We start from the raw sequence: 19,270 nt of genomic DNA, 5'->3' as shown, positions 1-19,270 counted from the left end.
CAATTTTAGGCCAAAGCCCAATCTACGCATAAGGGGGAGTGCGAAAGTATTCAAATAAATATTGAACCACGCCTTATCTAACAACTTAAACTTCTAGCACAATTGGCATTGCTCCCACAAATTTGCACTAGCATGATTGAAGCTTCATTAACAGTATCATGACCAATCAGCAAAGCTGAATGGTAAAATATAATCTCACTTGAAGATTGATGAATCAACGGTAAGAATCAAATAAATTCTTAGGTAAAATCCAGGGATTTTCTATTAAATTATGCCAAAAAAAGAATCAATAAAATATCAGTATCTTACAATCTGACAAACCATCCATCAGTATCTCCCGTGGGGAAATGGAAATTGTGAAACCTGTTTCAATAGATTTACTTAGATTTTGCAACCACACAACTGCACTTATACTCATTCAGAACCCAACCTACAGATTGGACTTCTTGAGCAACAATTGTATCACAGAACGCTAGATAAATTCAACTCAAACAGACCAATAAAAGGAAGTGGGAGGAAACAACTTTTCAGGCTGATAGCTAATGTGAACCTTCCTAATTTCGACAAGAAAGGATATCTGGGAAAGAGAAAAAAAAAAGTTTGAATCAACTCAGTCAAGAATTACCATCAGGTCAAGTGTAAATTGATTTAAATGCTCATAATTTTTCACTCACATGCTGTTATGTTTCTTCAAAGCAACAGCCTATATTTTGAGGCCACCATCATCAATTTTGCGCCTTGATGTGATGTCATTGGAAGACTCTAATCAATTTGCAAATAAACTAATCGTGATCCATGCGTAACATAAAAGTTAGAACTCAATGCTTTATCAGCAAGTTCGAAAGCAGACTATAACCGAATGGGGCATGACATTTGCTCTTGAATTCAAGAAAGATATCTATGATTCTGATTTGCATATTAATAAAGCTCAAAAGGACCCAGTCAAATGCTTTATTCACCAGTAATCCTCACAAGAGCATTGCCCTTCCTTGAAGTAATGAAACCTGCAGGTGTCCCTAACAGTGATTTCCCTTTTTGTAATCTTAGAGATATGTTTGATTGCATTATGGCAATCCCCACATATTCTAAGATTTTTCACCACAAGTATTGGCTCCCCATCCTTGGTCGAAATCAACCCAAATGCAACCGCTAGCTTCTCACTGTGATGTCTGTTAAGTTACTTTAATTGAGTTTCCTTTATTATCAGAGTTTTATTTCCTTTTTTACTGACATAAGGATATTATTGTTATATACAATTTATATTCAATATAAATACAATGGGTGTAGGGTTTCAGTGATTACAAAAACTATAGCCCTCTCTTTCTTTCTTTTACGTTCTCTTTCTCCTCTTCTCTCTTCCTTCTTTCTCTCTTTCTACTTGCTGCGGGTTCTCTAATCAGTTTTGTGACATGGTATCAAAGCGGGTCTAACTATCTGATTACTTAATCATATTGCTGGTTTGAGAGTCCCCTAGTAACTCTACTTCTTCTCTGGTGCGTAGCCACCTAAAGCTGCAATTTTTATCTGTTTTCTCTTCAAGTCTCGATACATATGAGATCAGAAGATATCGGATTCATTAGGTTTGGTTTATGAACATGGATTACAACACTTGCTGATCAGCGGATTCAAGAATCAGAATATTCTATTGATTATGGTTGACTAGTCTTGCTGGTTTTCCATCAAACATATAATTATTTGAATCGAGATTTCTGGTCAAATATTTTCTTCTATACAGCAGTCTCTATTTATGAGTTTTCAGCATCCCTTTGGTTAATTGATGGAGCCAATTACATCTGATTATACATTAGCGTTGCTGCTTTGTTACTTGCACTAAAGTCTCAAGTTTCAGCCTCCTTGATTAGTGGTAGATATACTTATATTGAGATTATCATCATGAGTGATACTAAGGCTTCTACAGATAGTGTCAACGTTCAAATTACCACTATTAAATTAAATGGATCCTCCAATTACTTGTTATGGGCCCAAGCTATGAAGGTCTATATTAATGCCAAAGGGAAACTTCATTATCTTACCACAGACCCTCCTGATGAAAATTCTAGAGACTATAATGGTTGGATGAGAGAGAATGATAGACTTCTGGTGTGGTTATGGAATAGCATGGAACCATCCATCGCTGCTAATGTCATGTTCCACACAACCGCTAAAGGAGTGTGGGATGATCTTATGGAGAGTTACTCACAAGACAAAAATATGTCTAGAGTTTATGAACTATATGAGAAGATTTTTAATTTTAAACAGGAAGACAAGTCTCTTGGAGAATATTATAGTGCTTTGAAAGGTATGTGGGAAGAACTCAATCTTTATCAGCCCATCACTACTGATCTTGAGAGACTAAAGACACAACGAGCTGAATTTCAAGTGGCCATATTTTTATCTAGCTTGAATGCTGACTTACAGCCTGTGAAGAGTCAGCTTCTTGCTGGAGAGAGAGTTCCTTCTATGAATGAAGCATTTAGTCGAATTCAGCGCATTGTCCCTCCGTCTTCTACTTCATCTAAAGACAATTCAGCATTTGTGGCTAGTAGTGGTGGTCGTGGTCGTGGTGGATTTTCCAATAGAGGTCGTGGTTTCGGGGGAAATCGTAGTTGTGGTGGTGGACGTAGTGGACAAAGTTCTGATCGAGATAGCCGTCAGTGTATACATTGTGGCAAATTCGGTCATATTGTTGACACTTGTTGGGCCAAGCATGGCAAGCCTGAGTGGGCTCAACGATCAGTTATTGCAAATATTGCTATGTCTGAAGGGAGTGCTCGAAATGTGTCTTACAAAATGACATGAACCCATCTCTCCCACCTGGGGGTAGTTCTTCTGAGTCTACGGCTCGAGATGATATGGTTGCACAACTCATCAAACGTGTCCAACAACTAGAGGCTTCCAATTTCTCATCCACTACTACTCTTGCACGTACAGGTAACATGGCCTCTTTCTCTACTTTGTCTCCTAACGCCTCTTGGGTCATTGACTCGGGGGCTTCTAGTCATATGACGGGTAAGCAAGAACTATTTTCTTCCCACACTAATTCTAGTCCTTCATCCGAAGTTATTTTAGCTAATGGTTCATCGACTCAAGTGGTTGGATCAGGGATTGTTTCACTTACATCTTCCTTATCTTTGTCCTCTGTTTTACATGTTCCCCAACTTCCTTTAAATTTGTTATCTGTTAGTCAGTTAACTAAAGCTCTTAGTTGTTCAGTTACATTTTACCCATCTCATTGCGTTTTTCAAGACCTTTAGACAAAGAAGATGATTGGTGGAGGGCATGAAAGTGGTGGACTCTACTATCTAAATGGTGTCTCCACTGCTGACGCCAATGGTCTAGCTGCTAGTTTTATTACCCCTATTATGGCATTCTCGTTTAGGGCATTTATCTTTATTTAAGTTACAACAAATAATTCCCGAGTGTAAATCAATTTCTATTGAGTGTGAGGCTTGTGAACTTGGGAAACATCATCGCAGTTCCTTTCCTAGTCATAATGATTCTCGTGCATCTACTTTACTTGAACTTGTTCATTTGGACATCTGGGGACCTTCCCGTATTGGTAGTAGAAATGGTTTTAAGTACTTTGTTACTTTTGTGGATGATTATTCTCGTTTAACATGGCTCTATATGCTTCATGACCGCTCTGAATTTTTACATGTTTTTCAATTATTTCATCGTGAGGTTACTAATCAGTTTAATACGTCCCTGAAAATTTTGCACCACAAGTATTGGCTCCCCATCCTTGGTCGAAATCAACCCAAATGCAACCGCTAGCTTCTCACTGTGATGTCTTAATCTCATTTCCATCTCTTTTTCCTCCATTCCATCCTCCTTTAACGAAACCTGATTAACTTCCAGTACATAACCAACCTTCCTAATCTTCAATAGCATCTCATCCTAGTAATCACGAGTCTCCTTAATCATTGGGTGTGAACTGTCTTCTGCAACAAATACATGGGTTCTTCGATTTAGCTCAATCCAGCTGCAACCTGGATTCTTTTTAACACCTCTGTCTACCATATCTTCCAATCTACCAGCTCTAACAAACATATTCGAGAGGACAACATATGGAGCAGCATTTGCAGGTTCATGCTGCAAAAACTGATAAGCTGCTTTGACAGCTATCTCCATGTTACCATGCTTCCTACATGCATGCCCCAAGCAATGAGGCCCAGCCAACGGAGCCAGGACTGAATGGCATTGTCTCAATTAGCTTCTCAGCTTCACTTATTTTGCCTGCCCAACCTAGTAGATCAATCATGCACGAGTAATGTTCTGCCTCTGGCTCAAGCCCAAACTTCTCCTTCATCATGTTGAAATATGTTTAGCCCTCATGAACTTTCCCAGTATGTGCACATGCAGAAAGTATGGAGATGAAAGTTATACTGGTAGCAGGGATATCATTGTCCAGCATCTCTTGAAAGAGAGCAAGAGATTCCTCTCCTAATCCATGCTGAGCATAACCTGCAATCATTGAATTAAGTGACACAGTATTATGCTCTGGCATCCTCTTAAATAACCTCCTGGCATCCCCCAGATTTCCGCACTTCGAATACGTTGCAATTAAAGCATTATCAACAGAGATCCAATTTGAGGGAATCTCTGATTTGATTACCAAACCGTGCATTTGTTTCCCCTGAGAAGGAGATGAGAGATTGGAGCAGGCACTGATTGCACAAACAAAGCTACAATCATCCAGTCTGTACCCAAATCTTCACATACTGCGGAAATATTCTAGAGCCTCTTATGAGAGTTCCTCGTTTTGTGAATACCCTGAAATCATAGTGTTCCACTAAACCAAATCTGGCTCCTTGATCTCTTGAAATACTTTCTCGCAATCCGACATGGCACCCTTGCACTTAGAATACAAGTCAATCAAGCCACTCCCAACATGTGAATTCTGGTGGAACCCTGTTTTTACAAGCTTAGCATGAAACTGAAGCCCGCCTACCAAATCACTTAGGCAGGTAAATGCAGTGAGAACACTTGCCAAAGTATACATATCTACATGCATGCCCTTCCTAATCATCTCTTGGAACAGCTCCAGTGCTCGTAGCCCTTCCCGGTGCTGTCCATAAGCAACTATCTTTGAATTCCAAGAAACCTCATCTCTAGCCTCTCCCATCTCATCGAACATCCTCTTCGCCTCATTCAAATAACCATTCTTACTGTAATATGTTAGAAGCGCATTGCTCGGAGAAAAATAAGAATCAAGACCACTGGAAACCGCCAAAGAATGTAACTGCCTCATCAAAGAAACATCATCGCCGCAAGCCGTGACCACAGCAGACAATGTGAAGCCATCCATGTCGAGCCCCATATCGTGCATCCCCACAAACAAGGAGAATGCCGGTCCCATCTCGCCTCAGTCGGCAAAAGCAGAAAGCATGGTGTTGTAGGAAACGAGGTCCGGCGCGGGAATTCGATCGAACAGCTGGCGGGCGACCATCATCTGAGACTCCTTGGCATAGGCGGCGACGATGGCATTGAAGGAGAACACGTTCGGGTTCGGGGTCAGGTCGAAGGCGCGGCGAGCGGCCAGAAGGCGGCGGCATTTGGAGTAGAGGAGGATGAAGTGGTTGGAGAGGTAAGTGGAGGGAGGGACGAGGGACTTGATGTACAGGGCGTGGAGGGATTTGCCGGTCAAGAAGTCCCTCTCAGCTATGCAGTGCTTCAGGAGGTGGCGGAAGCTGTGGAGGTTCCATGAGAGTTGGTTCATCTAACGCCAAGCAGTGCCGATCAAGAAAGACTACAAATCAAACAGGGCAGATGCCAAAATCCCTCCTTGATTCGCCCTGTGCACGTGTTCGGGGATGCTAAGGATTACCCAAGAACCTAAGTAGCGATGTTGGAAGCATGAATTGGATCGAACACAATCTGTTCACGCAATTTCTGCAAGAATGTCTTTGAATTGCAGCTTCAGAACACGAAGAACCCTCTGAAAAAAGTCGAGCTCAGCAATTGCCCATATATAGCAGTTGGTCGTTGCCAGGTTGAATAGAGTTCCACCCGCCAAAAACATTATAAAGAAATAAAGGGACAACGACACAAATGATTTATGAATTTCGATTCATCATGTAACGATATTCATGAAATATGATTTTGTTCAATATGATCGCTAATCTTTGGCCTAACATGCAATATCGTTCCTGAACTTTTAATTTGTTCAATATGATTCATGAACTTTTGATACGCGTTTAATTTAGTATATGAGTTATATAAAAATATTTAATCTCATCCATAAACTTAAATTATATGAAAGAAAAAATTGTATTTTTTCATATGGTATATTGAACCAAGAACACATGTATTGTGTGCGTAAGAAAAATGATCATTGATCTATGGAAAAAAAATAAAGTTAACTTGAAGGGAATTTTTTTTTTCAATTTTCAAATTTCTCGATGAGGTTGTTTATAAAGTTCAAAAATTCAAACTGTAGTGAAATACCTTGGAATTAAAATATAATTTATGAAGTTATGCGTCCTCCATAAATTGAATATATACAAAAAACTAATTGAAGATAGTTCATAGAAAAAAAAGTTAAGACGTTTAAAAGTAAGGAGAGGGACGAACTCCACTGACACCTATGTCAATCGAATTTTTCGTGCTAGAGAGACTTGATTAAAAATTTTGTGAACATAGAATAGCTAGATTAAAAAATGTTTGTAAGTACAAGGATAAAAGGTAAATTTTTTCCAAATTGAAAATAAGTAACAAACCAAAAGTCGGTTCACCATGGTAGAGCATGGTGTAAGGCACTTAGCAAAATCCGTCGCATCACTTCATAACCCCATTTCATCAAATAAATTTCCTATCCCTAGCATTATCAGTAGTAAACACGTCTTGCCATGCACAGCCCCAACCCCAAAGCATATATATATAAGGCCTAATGCTGGGTTTCACCTGGACCAGCTCAGAAAATGGGCCTTGTAATTTTGCAAGGACTATCCACACATGCGATTTTCACAAAATTTGGTCGCACCACTTCAATTGTGTGAGTCGCATATAAAATACACTTTCGTTCATAAGTGTCGAGACTAGATAGCACGATGTGTGAATTTGCGGAGAAAGGGAACACGACCATGTCCATCTAGTCAGTTTTGCTACTTGTGGAAATTAAGTACTAAGACAGTGTGCATTTCAATGAAACGACTTAACAAACGAGGCCGTGTGATTTTTCGCCATTAGGCGTGATGCCCCAGTGGTGATTGGTGAAGAGTTGTAACGTATCTTTTGCGAGGTCAAAAGTTTAAGCCCTGTCATTGCAAATCTCTAGTCAATTTGTGTATTCGGCATTTACTTTCTTGTGTAGAGAAAATACAATCTCCCCCACGCTCTCGAGGAATTTGCTTCAGGCCGTATGGCCCAACACAAGGCCCAAAATCTGGCCTTAAGGTCAAGGCCCGACTTTGTGTCTCTTTCATGGGTAATCTTTTTCGTTTAGGCTGGGCCACACAACACAGCAGGGGCTAAACTAGAGTGCAATGTAGATGGGGCTACTAACGAGAGATGGACCGACGGTTTACACATTTACTTTTCATTTTTTTATATTTTTATTAGGTCCGCTATCAATATATATTACATTCCCATTATAGGACAGTCGACATGTGAATGGATTCAATTATGTAATTATGTTTGTGTACATATGTCACTTAATCGATAAGCAATGGGTTTTTCATACTTATAGTAAAACTCATAATAATATTTATATTTTCAGATAGTTAGAAGAGGCAATTATCAAGGCGCTCGTTCATCTACAAGTAACATGAGCACCTCGATTTTGACTATTCAAATTCATGTGGACTTATCGTTTGCATCTCGTAATTTGAATCTTAGTGAAACTAGTTTATTGATCCTTTTTCCTATTGGGTTATTGTCAATACGAGATAATCCCAGGAGATGGTGTCATGTCACTTAATTCCATATGAGACATTAGGTAAAATGACTATTTTACACTGATATTCAAAGTGTATACACTGGAACCTCCAAAATTAAGGTTGGTGGACTGATTAACAAAGTCCCTAAAGTGCCCCTTGTTTATTTTTTATCTAATCTATCGAAGTTCAAATATAACCTCTGTTTTTTTTTTCAATAACTTGATATTATAATGCAACCAAATCAAGATAATATTGAATTTTGTGTACCAATTTTCGTTGGGGTACTTGAGACATAAGTTCCAACCACTCCAAATAGAACCATTCCACAATACAAAGGTCTTGACCTTGGCATGCGTATGAAACTCTCAGCATGAGTCCCGGATGCTCCTTTTTAGTTAATTAAGAAACTGTGCGTGTGTATATATATAAATGTTATTAATTGTTTTATATGTACCCAAAATGCTTAACAATTTCATATGTTCATCGTTTCCACCGTTGAAGGATGAAAATTAGCCATCCAATAGACATTTTAGTGCTTATGTAATATCATGTGATGGTCCACCAATCAATTACAAAACATAAAATCTTGTAAGATTCCTTAAGTTCCCCCCGTAATACTTATGAACAACTCACTTTGGTGAACAACCACCTAATTTTTTCAATTTGAATTTGGATTAACTCACTTTTCTTGGCCCAAATAACGTCCACTATATTTTCTTAACATCCTTGCCTATGCACCACACTTCATTTTCTCAAGGCATAAGGATGTTAGAAGTATCAAAAAAATTTCGTCGATTCACTTAAGTATCGAATCCAAAAAAAAAAATGATTATTTAAATACCTTCAATGACAAATATATATATATTACAGGCTTTTACAATAAAATGTATAAGTTAACATGGCATTTTTTAGCTATTAAAAACAAATCTAACATGAATTATGATGTGACTGGACTCTACATAAATGATATCATATGAGTCTATTTTAGACATTATCCGTTATTCTCGTTTCAGTGGAGCCATAAATCCGAGTTCGAGGTTTCCATGGCAGATGAAGATGGTGGATAAGACGCAGTTTCAATGGTAAAAAATGGAGATGTTCAAAAATAATGAAGATGAAAATCATTCCCTGTCACCTCCCCTTTTCTAAGTAGAAACCGGGCTCTCCCGTCCCCACACCCCGCCCCCGTGTCCTTGAATGTCAGAATCTTGGCCAAATAAAAGAGGGATTTTTCTTCACCGCAGTTTCAGATTTTCTCCGGAGTTCAATAAATTCTAAAATATGACTTCGATTCCTGTCTGGTTTGTCTTCTATTTTCCGCCTTGTTTTGTTTTTCATTTCTCTGACTATCTTCCAAATTGTATTGCCATTGATTGCGCTCCCGGAAACTGAGTTTGCAAGGAAGCTCTAGTCGAACCACTGTCGCCATGGCTGGAGATCTGGAGATGGACTAGCAGAGTGATCCTCTTGATATGGAGATGGAGCTCTTCATGGCCGCGGAGTCGAGAATCGATGGGGGTAAAAGCAGGGATGATCGATCCAAGAGATCGTCGAGCCCATATCCAGCCTCGACTAAAGCAACAACTTTCATTACCCTCCTCATCTTCATCAGCACCTTGTATCATCTTCCACCTTTTCTTCTTATTTGGTTGTTCGCAAATTGAAAAACAAAAATCCTAGTTTGGACAAAAACCCTAACTTGTCCTAATTTTGTTTGCAAACAAAATACAGGGTTTACATTTGGGACAAAAATGTAAAAGATGTCGTTTAGGGCTATTATTGTTGACTAAGCGCCCTGGTGAGCCACGTGAGTCAGGGTAATTGACAAAATATTGTTACGTCAGATTTTTGACAACCCAAATCGGAATTGACATTTAAATGATTCGGCAAAAAATTGTTGACAACTAAGTGAACATCGTACAAAACTTTTGACACTTCTTGTATCCTTATGCCATTTTCTTACGTCATTAACCACGTAATAGAGCTTACTTCGACAAAGAAAAATTAGCAAATCCATTTTCAGGTAAGTACCAACCATGCAAGTATCAAAACTAGCGGCTACAATAAAAATCAAAGTTCGGGGGGTAATCTGTAACTTTTGAAAGTCCAGTTGTTGTTATGAATCAATGTCGAATTCATGAGATTTCATGCAATCATCCTATACTTAGAACTTTGAAGCAAATCACTAGAGATAATTTTCCTTGTTACAAGATGAGATTATTTATGAGGGCAAATCACTAGTCCAAACCACACATTAAATTCCTCATTGCGGAGTCATGCCTTTATGCTTGAACTCATCTCTCGAAGTTCAAAAGCGTTGGGAAAGCCCCGGAAAAGTTGAATACCTTCGTGACGGGGAGATCCAAGAGAAAGCAAATAATCCGAGCCAATGGACAACTTAGTTGGATTTCCCATACCCAAAAGCTTAAACCATTGAATTATGCTCACTTAAGTAGTAGTAATCACTTCTTTTTATCTATAAACATATAGGCTCTGTTTATTTCGGAAAAAATAAAAAATTTGAAAAATATTTTTCCTAAAAATAGTCGTTTGTTTCTTTTACAAAAACGAATGAACAAAAAATATTTTCATCATTCGTGAAAATGTTTAGACAAATTGCTGTCGGTAATAAAAATAATTTTCGTTAACTAATTATTTCAAAAAATACAAGCGATTGTTTTAGAAAAATATTTTCCAAATCATTTATTTTTCGCAAAACAAACATAGCATATATAAAATTTCTTTTCTTTTTTACACCACTTACATGTGTACATAACAAATTTGCATCGGATATAGGTCGTGCATATCAAAGAGTCGCAAAATAAGCAAGAAAGAATGTCAAATTCGGACTCTCATGTAACGAATATTCGAGCTAAATCTGGATATATCCTCGATGCGAGGCGCCGAGGACTAGTGAGATCGTTTCGGCGGTCCTACTTTTTCTTCTTTTGAGCGAATACCCAAGGACTAGTGGGATCGATTCGGACACGGTTTCAGGCGAAACAAAGTCACAATCGAAATTGACGGACAAGTAACGCCGTCCACTTCACCACATGATTGTTGCCCCCACGCTTCCCAACTTTATTAACAACACAAGAAAAGCGCGGACCATGTTATCATCTTATTCACATTTTCGCCAAAAAAAAAAAAAAACGGAGGACCCCAAAATCATAAAGTTAATGAGCAAAAATTTTAGAATTAAAGAAGTTATCTCATTAAATTACAAAAAAGAAGATACAAGACACGTCCAATGTGGATTTGTGAGCAGCCATTTCTCCACTTCAAAAATTGACTCCATTGCTTCATTTTGGTGACGTTCATATCTCAAATTGAGAGTATGCTTAAGTATTTTTAATAAATCAAGATTCTCCATAATTTAAGAGAAGGAAATGCTTGTGTAGATTGTCTGGCAAATTCTATTATCCAACCCAATAATACGAGTGATAATTATGTATTAGACAGGCCACTAATAGATTTGCTTCCTTCATTATTAGGGGATGAGATTAGATAATGTTTTATTAAGAGAGTAATAATGTAAAATCGAGTTATGTTCCTTTTCTTACCTTAAATAAATAAATAAATAAATAAATAAATAAATAAATAAAAAACTTAAGGCTTAAGGCTAAATCACCAAAAATAGAAAGGAAGTTGACTTGAAAACTGGCGGTGCGGTCCAACGAGGGACAATCTCAAGCAAGGGACAAGATGAGCGGTCCCCAAAAGTTCATTTTCTTCACTTCAATTATGAAAAAATTGAATAAAGTCTATTTTCTGTGACTATCTAAAAAGATTGTATTTACTTTCTTTGAAAGACAACGTCATCGAAACTATTAATTATCCCACTGGTTTCCTGTACCAGTGTAAATGCATTTAAAGGAAAGCAAAGGTGCTAAACTAGGGAACGCAAACGAGGAGGCTTTTCTAGTAGGAGCTGCGTATGATCAGCTATGAGAATCATGCAACTTGGGTTTGTCCAGGTGACTTCAACGATATTCTTTATCCATGGGAGAAGGTGGACAAAACGAGGAGGCAAAGTCGAAGATTCTATTGTCTTCCAATTGGAGGACCTCGACTTCGATGAACCTTCTCTTGAATATTTATAAAATAAAGGAAATTAGCGAGATAAGTACACTAATGGTGCTATAAGTTGTGTCGGCGCTCACTTTGATACCAAAAGTTTCCGTCGGATCACTTAAGTGCCAAAAAGAAATCATTAATGTACTTAAGTGATCCGACGGAAACTTTTGGCACCAAAGTAAGTGTCGTACACAACTTATGACAACATTAATGTATTTATCCCGAAATTAGCGATCACTTACTCATATAAACATTCCCCCAGTTCCAGTTGGAGACGCGAGACTGTTAAGAGGAAGAAAGGACAAGCAGAAAAGCACAGAAGGACGATTTCGACCGCTAATCAAAAAGTCAAAGAGACAGGAAAGGCCGTGCCTTGGATATTCTTTTCTAGGACGCCACGCTCCCATCTCAATTTTGATTTGAAAGCTCCCATCTCAGTTAATTTTGATTTGAAAGTGACAGCAAGAGGAAATGGAAATTGCATAAAATCGTTATGCACCAGCGAAAGTCATGCCGATCAAGAGATAATGGTAGACCTCATGTGATACCCATGTGACATAACAATTAATATAATTTGATCTCATACGTAGTAGAATTATGCAAGTGCAGCTTAAGAAGTGTAAACTACAATGATGGCAAAATTCAGGTGCACATAGCACCAAAGCATGAGAATCATCCAATCGGATATAGAGTTTGTAATTTAATGGTGCAAATCATCTGGTATGTCTAAATTGAGTTTTTATTTTTATCTTATTGCTAATATTATTTTTTCGGCATATGCATTTTGACTCTCAAACGTGAAACACTTAGAACTTTTACAATCTATAATGACTGACCAATAAAGTTACCTATAATATTTTCGAAGTTTTTTAGAGATTTGAAGAGCTATTTACAATTTCGGTGGAAAAGCCAAAGTTATACGTTTTGTACCCTGTTTGAACTTTAAATAAAGTTGGATCAGTTTTTACCCCTTTTTTTTTTAAAAAGTTTTTTCGATTTTTTTTGTTAATTTAGACCTCACAAACCACTCGCCTTGACTTTTTTAATATTCTGAACTCATGAACTTGCGCCACAAGTGATACGTCAATTCCAATTAATATTTTCAAAGCAAAATAAAGTAGATAGCGACCTTGCAAAAACCAATGCCTTTGTCGTGCTAAAAGCATCAGTTTGATTGTCATGCCAAAGATTGCATTTTAGTTTAGCGCATCTAAGTTGGGTATCGATGCATGGAGTCTCATCTTATTCCTTACGTTACTGGCATGATTACTAAACATAAGATGAGATCAATTAATCTATAAAAAGAAGTGACAATATTAAGGGTAGAGATTTTTCATTTGCAAAATCATTTTTAGTGAAGAAAATGACATAATGTTTGAAATCACTATAAGCATATACATTTAGGAAAAGGATGTGTAACTATTGTAATTAAAAAGGCAGTTACAGTGTCGGTCACTAAAGGAGATGCCTTTTATTATCTATATACAATAAAAATTCATTTTCTAAACTTGATACTTAATAGCCAACGGGTCACATCTTATCACCATGTGATGACCAATGGCTTAAGGAGGGTGAGGAAGGCAATGTCCTCACACGTGTTGAAATAATAAAATCAGTGGTAATCGAATATGAAAGTATTATAAAAATACGTAAAATGGTTTTGTGATTTTACGGCAGCCCATCATAAGTAAATATGGAAAATAATTTAAGTCATGGGGACCTAGGTCTTGTGTGCCGTGCTGCAATTTAGCCATCATGTGTGGAGTTTTATGTGGGATCGAAATGTCAAGCGACTCAAATCAATCGGTGTCCATGTCTTCAAATTTCTAAGTCTTTGGTTTTTTTTTTTTTTTTTTTTGTGCGGCCTACGTCTACCGTATGACACGTGTCCTGTTGCAATTACCTACTTTTCTAATTTTTAGATGCATCTATATAAACCGACCCAGGGCCAACACGGAGAGACTCTCTCTCTGGTAATCATATCTCAGTTTGGGAAGTTCAACCAAGGAGAGCTCACAAAAGAAGTCTCTTTAAAGTTTTCTGGGGTCTCCTCCTGCAAGGTCGCCAGAAATGGAGGAACCCCTGAATAGGTACTCTTATCCTTGCCCTGCTCAAGGCCAAGGTACTCTCTCTCTCTCTCTCTCTCTCTCTCTCTCAACCATGTTCATGGCCGATCTTGCACGGTGGTGGTGGTTGCTTTTGCAGGGTACTATCAAGGACCTCTTGTACAAGCGCCTCCCCTGCACTATGCTCCTCCCCAGTACTACTATGCTCCTCCCCAGTACTATGCTCCTTCTCCTCCCGAAACAAAGCCGGGTTTTCTTGAAGGATGGTACTCTCTCTCTCTCTCTGCCAGAAAGATTTTCATGTTCATATGATTTAGGGAAATTTAATTGGTGACGTGTTGTCGTTGGTTGGTTTCAGCCTTGCGGGCCTTCGCTGCTACTGTCTCCTCAACGAGTGGTGCATCGATTCGTCCACCGGTTAGCAGCCGTGTTGTTTATGCTTCAAGGAAAAAGAAGGAAACATAATAAGCAAAAATCAAGTTTTACCAATTTACGGATCTTTCTCTACATCATGATCGCACTGCTCTGTATTTTTTTTTTTTTTAACAGCACTGCTCTGTATTTGACATATCATGTTTTTCCCGGGTTCTGTATATATTTCCCACTTGATGGGATGCTATATATTTGACATTTCCCTTGTGCCCTGCATTCTATATGTTGTTGTATCATCGCTCTTTTGGATGGGCTCTGAAAATTTACATTTTGTTTTTATATAACTTTAGAAGTGATTATAAAGCAGAGGCAATGCTTGTTAAATTAATATCTCGAATTTAAATTCGTATAACGATTTGTTAAATTAAATTTTTTAATAAATTTTTTAATAAGCGGATTATAGATCGGATGAAGAAGGAAGAAACAATTTCCTTCTTGGATTTTCTCTTTCGAACGTGCAAAACAAGACTTTGGGCCCACTTTATATATATTAAAGGAAAAGAAAAAAAAAAGGAGGGCCCAGACTCTGGCCACATGTATATGAATGGAATATAATTTCCTTGGTGCAGCTAAAAGCCCTACCAGAGTTAAAAGAAAAGAAGCCGCACGCAAGAGGAGCTGAAGCCGCGTAAAGCCTTGATTCAGAACGCTGGAGTTCTTAATTTTGGCATACGTAGAGCGTTATATTTTGAGCTTGAATGCGCAATAATTTTGTACCGTGAGTTTATATCCAAATGAGTTATTTATTTATAAATATTTTGATTTTTGAATTAAATTTAAGTATGGGAAACACTCGAGCGTGTGAGCGATTGTAAACTTTAATTCTCCGATTATAGTGGATTATTTGCTGTTCACTCTCTTTGTGGACATAAATACCGATATTCGAATCGAACCACGTAAATTTATAATGTATTTATTATTTCTCGTTTATTTCTCTGGTAATTTCGCGTTGACATAAATTGCAAGATCCTGTCGTTTCCATGTATTATATTCCAACAATGCTTGCTTTCTTTCCTTGAAAGGATAAGACGAAAGTCGAGTAGCCACATGAACCACCAAATTCGATCCCAGTCGACTTTGACTACAGTTGGGACTTAAATAGAAACTGCGCGACAAGCAATTGAATCTTTCTACAGTTCGACACCAGTAACATTTGCCATTTTCACGATCGCACGAGTTCAAAAGCAAAATGGCGTTCAAGTAAAGCGAGATGAGATCAGGCAACAATTTTTGCCCGACAGTCTGTTACCAAATTTGAATTTATTTCTTGGGGAAGTTACTGAGATCATCAAGTCCGGTTTTCTGGTAGCACTCAAGCTTCAATTGGTGCAACTGCAGAGAATGATATCCTCTGTGAAATGCAGGATGCTATATCAAAACCGAAGATGTTGCTCAGTTAAGTGACCGAAATGACGTGCAGTATTCGTGTCACAACTGAAAATGACGACTCGTCTTGAAAATTAATCTCTTGGGTCCAAAGCAAATCTGGTCTGATTACCTGACCTTCGACATGACGGGATTCGTGCCCACCGCTCACACAAAAACTTTATATCATCAATTCGCTGACCGAGGATATAACCCGTGAAATGCCCAGGAAACTTCCTCTGAAGTCACAGACAGATGCAGAGTCAATGTAAAAAGGGGTCATGCTTCTGTTACGATAATCTGACATCAAGATCAAACAATTAACGGACCATATTCCATTTGAAAACAACACTAAGCCTGAAAATTTTTAAAAGAGTGCTTAACTCCATGATTTCTAAAGGTCCGGTCCCAATCAGTTGGTTCCACGCTACACTAAAGGCTGGTTTATGTTGTACTATTCCCACAAAAGGAAAGGAAAACGAGAAAAGGTGAATCTCAACAAGCAACTTCGCGTAGCCGGCGAAATGACTATGTTATGGAAAGTAGCAGACATCCTTTTCCAAGATGCAGCATGATGTGTACAGCCAATTAGCTCATAATCAAGTAGATAAATAGTCTCAATCAAATGGCTAAATTTTTTAGAATCTAACACCTGAAAATAGTTGAGATTTTGTCATGATCCAGAATCTGATGCTTATACTTAGAATCTTCCACCGTGGTTGCCCATGACCTTCTCATAAGGTTCCCGGGAAATGATGATGGTCCAGATTTATTTCACATTTTTAAGTGCCAAATAAAGCAAGGTACTAATAGATTGACTCATTAGGGGTTTTCGAATAAGAACATACATAAAAGATCTGAGGCATCCCATGACGCATCCCATTCCGCGAAAGGAATATACCACTATCGCAATTTCACAAGGTGACATCAAATTGACTATCACATACGTCACATGACTCGAAATTCCCATGCAACTTTGACTCCACAAAACTTGTTCTGCAAATCCAATAGAACCAGCAAACACTGCTGAAGTGCCATAAAATACAGAAACACAATTACAATCAACTTGCTGCTAATAATTGCATCTAATTTCACTCCCATGTCTATTCTACCATTGCAGGTCCCTGAAAAGCAACCTCAAGAATTCCCAATAATAATAATCAATATTCTCAAGTAACTGGCTATGCATCCCCATAACCATCGACTATGCTTGGAAAGGAAACATGCTAGGACCAAATGGGGCATTGAGCAGAACAAAGTGGAAGCAACATAAAAAAGGAAGGAGCATAAGCATTCTTTTATATAAGCAGCTCTTTGTCAATCAGGAAAAATCACATCACTGTAGTGAATTCTCTACAGATTACAAAGTCACAAGAGATGCATACTCCAGACCTCCTTCGCCATTAACAAACCCTGCCACTTGACAAGCAGCCAAAAGCCATACAAAGTAATGTTAAATGGATAGAAAATCTTGATGGAAAAGAAACGGGAGTGAAAGATTGCTCTCAACAGTTCCTTAGGATAATAGATTTTCGTTCAACAAGCTATTAAAGTTAGAACTGAATGGTTGTGCTCTTGCAACATCAGAGCCTAGCAAAACCAAAGAAAATCAAAAAGAAAAATAAGTATTATTAGCTGAGAGCTTTTTAGTTAAAGTAAATGAAATAGATCATAGGAAGAGCATTCATATTGAGGCAAAAAATGCAACCTTGGTGAATAGGTTGACTTAAAGAACTAGATTTCACGGGATGATTCAAGTCAAGCTTTTGATAGATGCAGGAACAATTTGATAATATTGTATGCAAATGCTTCTATCAGATAAACATCAAAACAAGTAAAGAGAAAGAAGATACCGCAAGCAGATTTTATACTGGTTTGGCTTATATCAAGCTAGCCACCCACAAGGCAGAAATCCACTAGTAATCTCAAGAGACACTATAACACAGTTGTTTCTACCCAAAGTCGATAGATCCCGTTATCAATAAACAAGCACGGCTATTACACTTGTACACTTCTGAAAACACAGATTATAATCAACAAGAGATACCAACAGACAGAATCACAAATGAGCAGAGTCACGTTGCAATAATCCAACAGCATGTGACAAGATTAGATGCATGGCTTTTCTCAATTTTTTGCAGACTCCTTCAGTTTGATTTGAGCTTCTTATGTAGTCCTTTGATTAGCCGTTGGAGAATCTTTAAGAAGATGAAATAGCTGTTGGAGTCGATAGACACAACAGTTGGAACTCTGGCCGCCCAAGCAATTAAATTTTCCTGGCACTAGTGAGATTTCCCTAAATAAAGTTAGCTGCATGAGCAAAATAGGCAAGAACTGATTTGATTCGATCTCAGATCTTTGGTCATGAATTCCAGACCTTGACCTTAGCCACAAATCTTTTGTAATCAAAAGATGTCTAGGTCTTCCTATCTACCTAATATAATACATGATGAGTATCTCCTACAGAGTTGCCTTTATTAGCAATCCAATAAGTTTATCCTAGCTGTCCACTACGAAACTGATTTGTGATTTGCTATCTATAGGTCCTCCTAAGTACATTCAAGATCAAAACTTCACCGGGATCAAAACTTCATCTAGCTATTCCTTATCATGGTCTCCCCGAGTCCTTATCAACACTTCGTTCTACTGAACTTGTTCACCCTCTATCAAAGTTCATCCAGCCTGTAGATGTCTTATCACTGTGTATATTTTATACCACTATTAATCACACAGCATTCCTGATATCAAGTTCACTCAGAAACAACTAAATAGATGGTTTCATCAACTTCAAAATATCATAAGAGGTTTCCCAACAATTTGTGCAAAGTCAGAGGATCCTGCAAGAAACAAAGTTTGCCTTTCCTAGATATGCCAAATTTCCAAAAGTTGTGATGATCAATTTATCCTCATTTTACCTTGAAAATTCACTACTTCTCAAATTTAATTGAAATTTATTGTAGATTGTATCGCATGATCTAGCAGCCTCTCTTGGGGGTAAATCGAAAATAGCAATTTACCCTCCATATTGAGAGGATCCAAATCCCTATCTTGAAGACATGTAACACATTGAGTCTTGAGGTATCAGCATGCTATCTAACAACTAAAACAACCACCCCAAACGCGAGCCATCTTGCCGCGAACATCTAAAGCGTATAGTGCAGTCTTTCTAGTATAGTGAAGTCCCTAGTGGTGTTTCTTAGCCTTGACAGAATTGTATTACTGCATTTGAAGGTTTAGGCTATATATATCTCGGCATCATAACAACCATACATACACAAGCCATTTTGTGGTGAACAATTAAAGCATATGGTAGTCTTTCTAGCAGAGGGTAACCCCTAGTGGTGTTTCTTGGCCCTGATAGAATCAGATTACTGCATTTTGAAGGTTTAGGTTCTACATATCTCAACATCAGTTGTATTAGAACGTAGGTTGAAGATGCTTTTTCACCGACAC

At 38.0% G+C, this 19,270-nt stretch overlaps 1 long non-coding RNA gene and 1 pseudogene across 1 annotated transcript; one reads left to right on the top strand and one right to left on the bottom strand.

Moving 5' to 3' along the window:
* Positions 1-615: 615 nt before the first annotated feature.
* Positions 616-5,882, bottom strand: LOC104430497 (annotated as a pseudogene).
* An 8,053-nt stretch (positions 5,883-13,935) lies between these two features.
* LOC120288144 lies at positions 13,936-14,413 on the top strand. The gene is made up of 3 exons (XR_005546434.1): positions 13,936-14,076; positions 14,160-14,286; positions 14,379-14,413. It is a non-coding gene; the product is annotated as an uncharacterized LOC120288144 (long non-coding RNA).
* The last annotated feature ends 4,857 nt before the right edge of the window (positions 14,414-19,270 follow it).

This window comes from Eucalyptus grandis, chromosome 9, assembly GCF_016545825.1.
Source record: "Eucalyptus grandis isolate ANBG69807.140 chromosome 9, ASM1654582v1, whole genome shotgun sequence".
Lineage (NCBI taxonomy): Eukaryota > Viridiplantae > Streptophyta > Magnoliopsida > Myrtales > Myrtaceae > Eucalyptus > Eucalyptus grandis.
Note: the sequence above shows the minus strand (reverse complement) of the source record. Positions and strands in the feature narration are given on the sequence as shown.